At 37.9% G+C, this 7,305-nt stretch overlaps 1 protein-coding gene across 1 annotated transcript in view; it reads left to right on the forward strand.

Moving 5' to 3' along the window:
• LOC118336472 overlaps nucleotides 1-7,305 on the forward strand; it is a 744,338-nt gene that overhangs the window by 22,541 nt on the left and 714,492 nt on the right. The gene's annotated exons all lie outside the window — the stretch shown is intronic.

The raw sequence follows: 7,305 nt of genomic DNA on the forward strand, positions 1-7,305 counted from the left end.
ACAACACGTAACTCTAGAAACACGTAAATAAAAAAATACATATAAATGGAGTTTTTCCTATATGCTGATGATAATGTTTTGTAAGCAAGTTCAAAATATATCTTTGATATTGAAAAAACTCTAAACACCAAACCACAGAAACCTAATTAGGTCGGGTCACTTGATCAAAATGTTTGTGGTTTAGTCTATAACTGTAAAAAATGGGTGTAGAGTTAATGTAATATAACAAAAATAATAAAATGTACTATGTGTGTAATTTGTGCCTAAGAATAATAAAACTTGCATGCTACAACATACATGTCGAGACATAATGGTTTATTTTACAATTTTATTATATTTTATCTTGTTTGTTTGTTGTCATTTTCCCACAATTCTGTGTATATTTAGACAAATATATTAAGCATATTTTGTTTAATGATAACAATTAAATCAAATTATATTTGACACTGGTTGCATTTGGCACAAACTTTGATTGAGACAGAAATGGTGCAATGAGCCTTTATTTTACAACATGCAACAAATCACAACTTGTAGTTTAAACACACTTTTTTAAAAATGTAGAAAAACAACACAGGTCATGTGAGCTCTTTGTGATGTGACTTATAATACTGTGGACATCCTTTCTCCTAAAAACACAATAAAATCACTTCATTTCTCCACGCCAACACCACAAACCTCAAGAGACACCTCGCCTAACGAATGTGGTTCAGTTTCTTTCCTCACTGAAATGAAGCCGGCCCATTAGCTTGCAAATAGCAGGTCAATGGACCGATCTATACAACAACAGAACATTAAGGCACTTTGGAGAAAATCCTAAATAATATAAACGGTCAGGGTGTCTGAGTCCACTGGGCTCATCCTGTTTTAAGGACGATTCTGTTGTTTTAGCTCGTTAGCTACTAGCGCTGATCCAGAACCGTGAATTCATATTTCAGTCAGTCAACAAGTTCGTAAAATTCATTGCGGGAAGAATTTTGAAAATACAAACTCACAGGGAGGTAGGCGATCATTCTCGTCACTGGCTGCGACACAACCTTCAAGGTGTTATCGCAAATCCATTTTATTTGTACAATCATAACAGCAGAAGACACTTTTCAGCCACGTTTTAAGCTCACAAGGTTAAAGGTGGAGGATAGGTTCAGACGTAATGTACAGGGCCGTGCCGAGCTTTTATATTTTAAGAATCTACAACCAAAGGTTTGAAGAAGCAGCATAAGGGGCCGTTCAGATGTAGCGCCATTGTATATGGTTCATATTGGTTTTAATGGATAAGGCATTTTGCTGTCAGAATAAATCTTGTATTTTAACATCTAAAACAACTCTTGAAACTTCCTCCTGCCTCCCGTTCGATGAGTCTTTATCTCTAACTTTGTTGCCGAAACATATTTCTCCGGGTTCCATGAAATATCCATCCTAAACTGTAATATATCGTCTGACGGTCCGGGATCAGTTATTGGCCAGCAGACCGTTTACCAGCCTCCCAGTGGACAAACAGCCTTACATCAGGTCACTTTGCATCAGTGAGAATAGAATCTTTAAGCATCAGAAAATACTTACATGCGGAAATAAATTACGTAAACAGTCTGGTTTTGTCTGGCCTGGAGTCAGAATGGGTCAAAGTTCATGTGTTAAGAATCTTTTTTAAAAGGGGAAAAGAGGATGAGGAGAATAATGTAATGTTAACAGGTAGAGCTCAGAGTTTCATTCATCAGGTTGAAATATGCTTCTGAAAACACAAAGGCCCAAACTGATAGACAGACTCATTCTGGCTCCACACAAAACGTCCAGGCAGCAATATAAAACCCAGCTTTAAAAGGTCCAAAAATAAAGGATGCACCAATAAAAAATATCCAAATTCGATACCAAAACTTGCTACTGGGCAGATTCTGATGGAAAACTCGGTATATCAAAAGTTCAACAATAGAAATACAAACTCTTGAAGCAAATCAAAGCACACTGAGCTCAATTATTGTATCCAGTGATATTAAATAAGTGCTTCAGCTCCTGACATTCTTTACATCAGATTGGATTAGGGCTGCACAATTAATGCAAATATTATCAGAATCACAACATGGCCAAGTGCAAAATCCAAATCGCAGAAGCTGCAATTTTTTTGATGAAAGGTAAAATGTGATGAAGAATACAAATCTTGTTCTCCAAACATCAGAAAACATGATTGTTTGGCACAGAGCCCAATAAATCATCATGAATTTAACAGTTTTTTTTCATTGAAAATGAAAATTGTGACTCAAAAATGATCTTTTCCACGATTGCAATCGTAATAGATTGACTGCAATATGGTTTCTTTTACCATATGGTGCAGCCCTATAGGGGATCATTTAACTGGTCAGCTAAAATGGTATCGACAGTTAAGAAGTTTTATCAGTGCATCTATAATAAAAATAAAGCTTACATGTCAAACTGGTCCAGAGCAAAGAGAAAAAACAGTAAAGTGAAGCAGCGAATACACAGCATATGTGAACATCTAGGACACGAATCTGAAAGTGAAATGCAGCAATGTTTAACTTTGTGGAAAACAGCTTTTACAAGGTGTTGCACTGTAGAGACCCCTATACACTGTGCAAATCTCAGACAGGCGTGTAGATCACACCGAAGAGACACACCCACCAACTTTAAGAGCCAACTGATGATTCATAAAACACTGTGATCAGATCTATTGATACCTGCTGACTTTTCAGATAACCCGACTATAGTAAAACAGCTAGATGAGTCAAACAGCTACCAAATATCTGAACAATGTGTTCGGGAGTATTTTGGACAGACTTGAGGCTGTTAATGCAACTGCCTCACCTTGCCTGGGTTATCTGGTCTGCATTCAAATTCAAGGTATCTTTTTTATTTTGAAAATGAATTTATGCATGTTGGGTTCAGGTGGGTTTTCTTTGGGTCACTTTTGTTCCTAAACCGGACATTCATCTCCTAATCTGACATGCTTCAAAGCTGACTCAGTCTGACAGTCTGCAACCAAGACTCTGTCAGACCGGTCTCATAGTGAACCTGTTGGACCGCTGTTATCACACAGTGTGTAGGGGCTTTAAGGGATGCACCAGAAATACAACCATAATCTGTATTTCAATCCATTATAATTTGTCAAGTACACCTAAACTCCCACATGGTCAGAGTCAAAGTGAAACATTCGATTTTAATTAAATTAGACAAAAATCCTTCATTCTGTACTCGGAGCTGCTTCAGAGGAAATGTAAGAACACATTCAGTGAAAATCTGAAGCATCACACTGAGATTTTTTGGCATCTGATCGACAGTAAGGCAGTAATCTGAGGATTAACGTCTCTGACTGAAAGCAGAGTTTAGTTTCATATCATCAAGAGTTTTGTAACAAGAAATGGCAGGAAGGTCCCCCATTAAGTCCCAGACCACACCCTCTGTCCTGCAGCACATTCAAACAGCCAATAGGATTTTTAATTTCTACAAATATTTTTTACAGAACTTTCCACAGGTTAACTCACTGGTGGGTTTAAATGTGTTAAAAGGTCAGCAAGATAACTAACGTGTTGACTAGCTGTTGGTTACGGACTTAAAAATACTTTACTTTTATACTGGTTTAAACTACTGTTTATATTTTCAACCATGGCACCGAAACAGGCCAGAATCTTGTTAGTTAATGCGAGCAAAGCATTAAAATGAGCAAAAACTATTTAAACGCACTCATATTTGTTCTCATAAGTTAATTTCCTACACAAACGACGACGTTGCACGAATAGTTTTAACTTTGTCTGCCATTTCTTTATGGTTCCTCCCCATTTACCTTTCCTGTAAAGTTAAACTATCCAGTAAAATCACATAGAAAACATTTAACATTTTAGAAGTCTGGCTTCTTTTTCAAGTAAGAAAAGTTTTTTCTTCAAAGAAATGTATAAAAAATTAAAGTTGTTTTGGCATCAACACCAAACACCGAGAACCAACCCATTATCTCAAGCTGCCTCTCATAACAACACGGTTGTCCTCTTCCCGTCTGCAGCAGAACACTTTACTTTCAACCGAACGCTCAGGCCAGAAATATTTGTAGAACTAAAAGACAAAGTGCATTTTAATCCACTGCTGCTAGTCATTGGTGTGTTATTCCTTCTGTTGAATGACACACACAATGTCATGTGATGTGGAAATCTGTGCGCACAGATAAATAAAGTGTTTACATTAATGAAAGCACAGATTAATAATCAAAGTCATCAAAATACAACAACATGCAAGGACGAAGTACAGGCCAGGAGAGGTATGTTTCTGTATATCTTGTGCTTTAAGAGTCAGAGAGAGCATGCTGTGACTTATTTTTTGTGACTTGTTTTTTATTAAGTGCATCATACTGGATATTTATAGTATTTTCACTATTTTTCTGACACTGGTTATTAATCTGTGCTTTCATTTATCTGGTATGACGATTAAATGTATAAAATAATGTCTAACAACCGGCTTTATATCTGAATGCCGGATGCATATTCCAGAAGTCTAAATTTGACCCAAACAGCACCATTAGATTATTAATCTGCACCTATATTTATGTATCCATTTTAATTCATTCTTTTATTAACTCATGTGTTCGTTTTAATAGTTTAGTTTTTCATGGATACGGTTTATTAAATGTACAATGAACCAGTGGTACATAATTCTAATCCGTGCGTACATTCATTAATCCACATGTTCATATTAATATGCGCATTAACATTATAAATCCATGTTTTACTTATCAATATCTATACGTTTTATTATCATAGCCTAATAATATTAATTTGTGCACAGGTTTTATTAATACATGTGTCTGAAGTTTATTCCTCCGTGCAAACAGATTTCCACACCAGTCATTTCGTCAACCCTACACTGCTGTCTATTCATTTAAAACGGTTACCTACCTGTGTGTTTTCTAAGTGCATGAAAATCTGATTGAGTTTAAATTCAGATGGTTAACAGTTTAGTTTTTAAGAGCACCAAGGACAGTGACACAGGTCCTGTCTGTGAGAAACTGGACAGCATATTGTAGAGAAACTGTAATCAATGCTGCACACAGTCGTTTGATACTGAACTCATGGCTGCTCAAGATAAAGAGTACGTCTTTATGGCTGTTCACTGAACTCTGTGGGAAGGTGATGTGATGTTTCTTGGGAGTTACTGCCCCACCCCAGATAAAGAAGGATTTAGTCAACTTTAGTGAACGTTAATGGTAATTTCACCATCAATATCTGAAATCAATGGCACACTCTCTTCAACACAGTAGGAAAATTACTGTCGCTGCTGTTCTTCTGTATTTTTTTTCTTCTTAATAAGTCTCAGAATTAAACCAACAATGTGTTCACATTGTTCACTGGTTCCTGCTGAAGACGTAAAACATCTAAAAAACTATTGTTTCATGTTTAAAGAGGTTCAGTAGTTCCTAAAACAGCTGCTCGCAGTAGCTTTTAATCAAACAGGAGGAAATAGCACATTCGTTGGGGACTATTTTCAGCGGCGGATATATTTAACACATTTGGTTTTCTATATTTCAGTACGTGTTGGAGTATGAATTCATTGGTGGTTTGGTTCTGCACACAGGATTTGTTGAGAGTAACAGAAATGTAGATTTTCACCAGACTTGTTTTTTTTTTCGTTTTTTGTGTTTGTTTGTGTTGTTAGCATGCTAATGTTTCCTGTTTCGTTGTTTCAATTCACCTAAAGTTTTAGCATGCTATTGTTATTTAGCACACGTAAGTATTAGCCCCTGAGTACATGGTTTAGCATGCTAACAAAGTCATTAGCATGCAAGTTATTTTCTGTAAAATATTAGCTTGTTAATGTTTGTTAGCACACTAGAACGAGGAGCTGTTTATTTTAGTGTGCTCGCAAAAATTAGCATAGCAGGCTAACAGGGCTTTACTGTGCATCATTTCATTACTGGGCATTTAAGAAATGTGATTTTAAAAAGAGTTAAGTGCATCCATGGTCCAGACTGCTTTTACTGAGCTCGAGGAATTATTAAAGTAGAATAAAATAAAGTTGGAATGATGAGAACTTTGAGAACGAATGCTAATAAAGCTAGTTACTGTAAACCGCTGAGTAAATGCAGCAAAGAGACGATACGGAGACGATACAGAGACGATGACGGTGGCAGCACTCAGACCTTTTGGAGGTTTTAGAGGGAGATCACTTTATGGCACACGACAGGAAGGGGGCGCTGTTTCTTTAGAGCTAAAACAACTTCAGCTTTTCTATAAAAAGCTTCTCCAAATCTTTGACAGCAGAAGGCGGAAGAAGGGAGAAAAACTAAATGTCCACCTTTTAGGGAACGTCGGGCGAACGGGGCAGGAAGCAGCAGGCGTGATGGGAAATGTAGTTATGACAACAACAACAACAATGTGAGTGATTGTTTGCACCGCTGTGTCATCCGTTGATACGTACTCCAAACGTGTTACTGATACGTTTAAAATGTGACACTGAGCACCTTTAAAATGGGACTTTAGAGGTTCGATAGGATTCAAGAGAAATTTAACAAAACGTATTCTGGACATCTGAGTAATACTGCGACTACTGTCCGTTCAGGTTTTTACTGTTGTGATCAGGGATATTTACGAATCAGAAAGCAGCGGCTGGTCCAGAATCAGCTGTTCTGTTACGTCTGCAGTACGAATTATAATCCAATCGGGTTCATTATCCAGGTGGTTGCTAGGCAGAAAATTGACCCGGACACAGCAAACTGCCAACACAGCCGTCTGGTTCCTTCATGACGGATCGCTTATTACACTGCTGCACCTGCAGGGAGGGAAGGAAGGAAGGAAGGAAGGAGGGGAGGAGGGAAGGAAGGAAGGATGGGAGAAAGAGAGGAGGAGGAGGAGTGGAGGAAGGACAGTTAGACTGCAGTGAATATAATATCTATCATGTGAATCTGACTCACATGTCTGATTATCACTTGTTGAAACTAACAGCTGCTTCAGTGTCTCTGTCAGTTCCCCTTCAGCGGCTGATTAGCGCCGTTAGCATTCCTCACAGAAACACAGTGAGACTGTTACCTGAAGGGAGCATCTATGGGCAGAAATGGAATATAATAAATGGTCGGTTGGTTGATATCTCTGCTTTAATAGATGATAAACGCCCCCCCCCACTGAACTCCAGACTAACTGACACAATGTGAAATAACCAGCAACAATCTGAACATCGGCGCCGAGCCTCAGAAGAGCTGAGTGGATAAAGTTTCATCCTGATGTGTGTGTGCATTGTGAGTGTAACTAACGGGCAGGAGCGAAGGCTCAAGCTCTCCAAACTCTTTATGTTGTTTATCCTGCTGAACTTTGCTTTAGCATG

This window comes from Morone saxatilis, unplaced genomic scaffold, assembly GCF_004916995.1.
Source record: "Morone saxatilis isolate NCDOM2014 unplaced genomic scaffold, NCSU_SB_2.0 Contig24, whole genome shotgun sequence".
In the NCBI taxonomy this organism is placed as follows: domain Eukaryota; kingdom Metazoa; phylum Chordata; class Actinopteri; family Moronidae; genus Morone; species Morone saxatilis.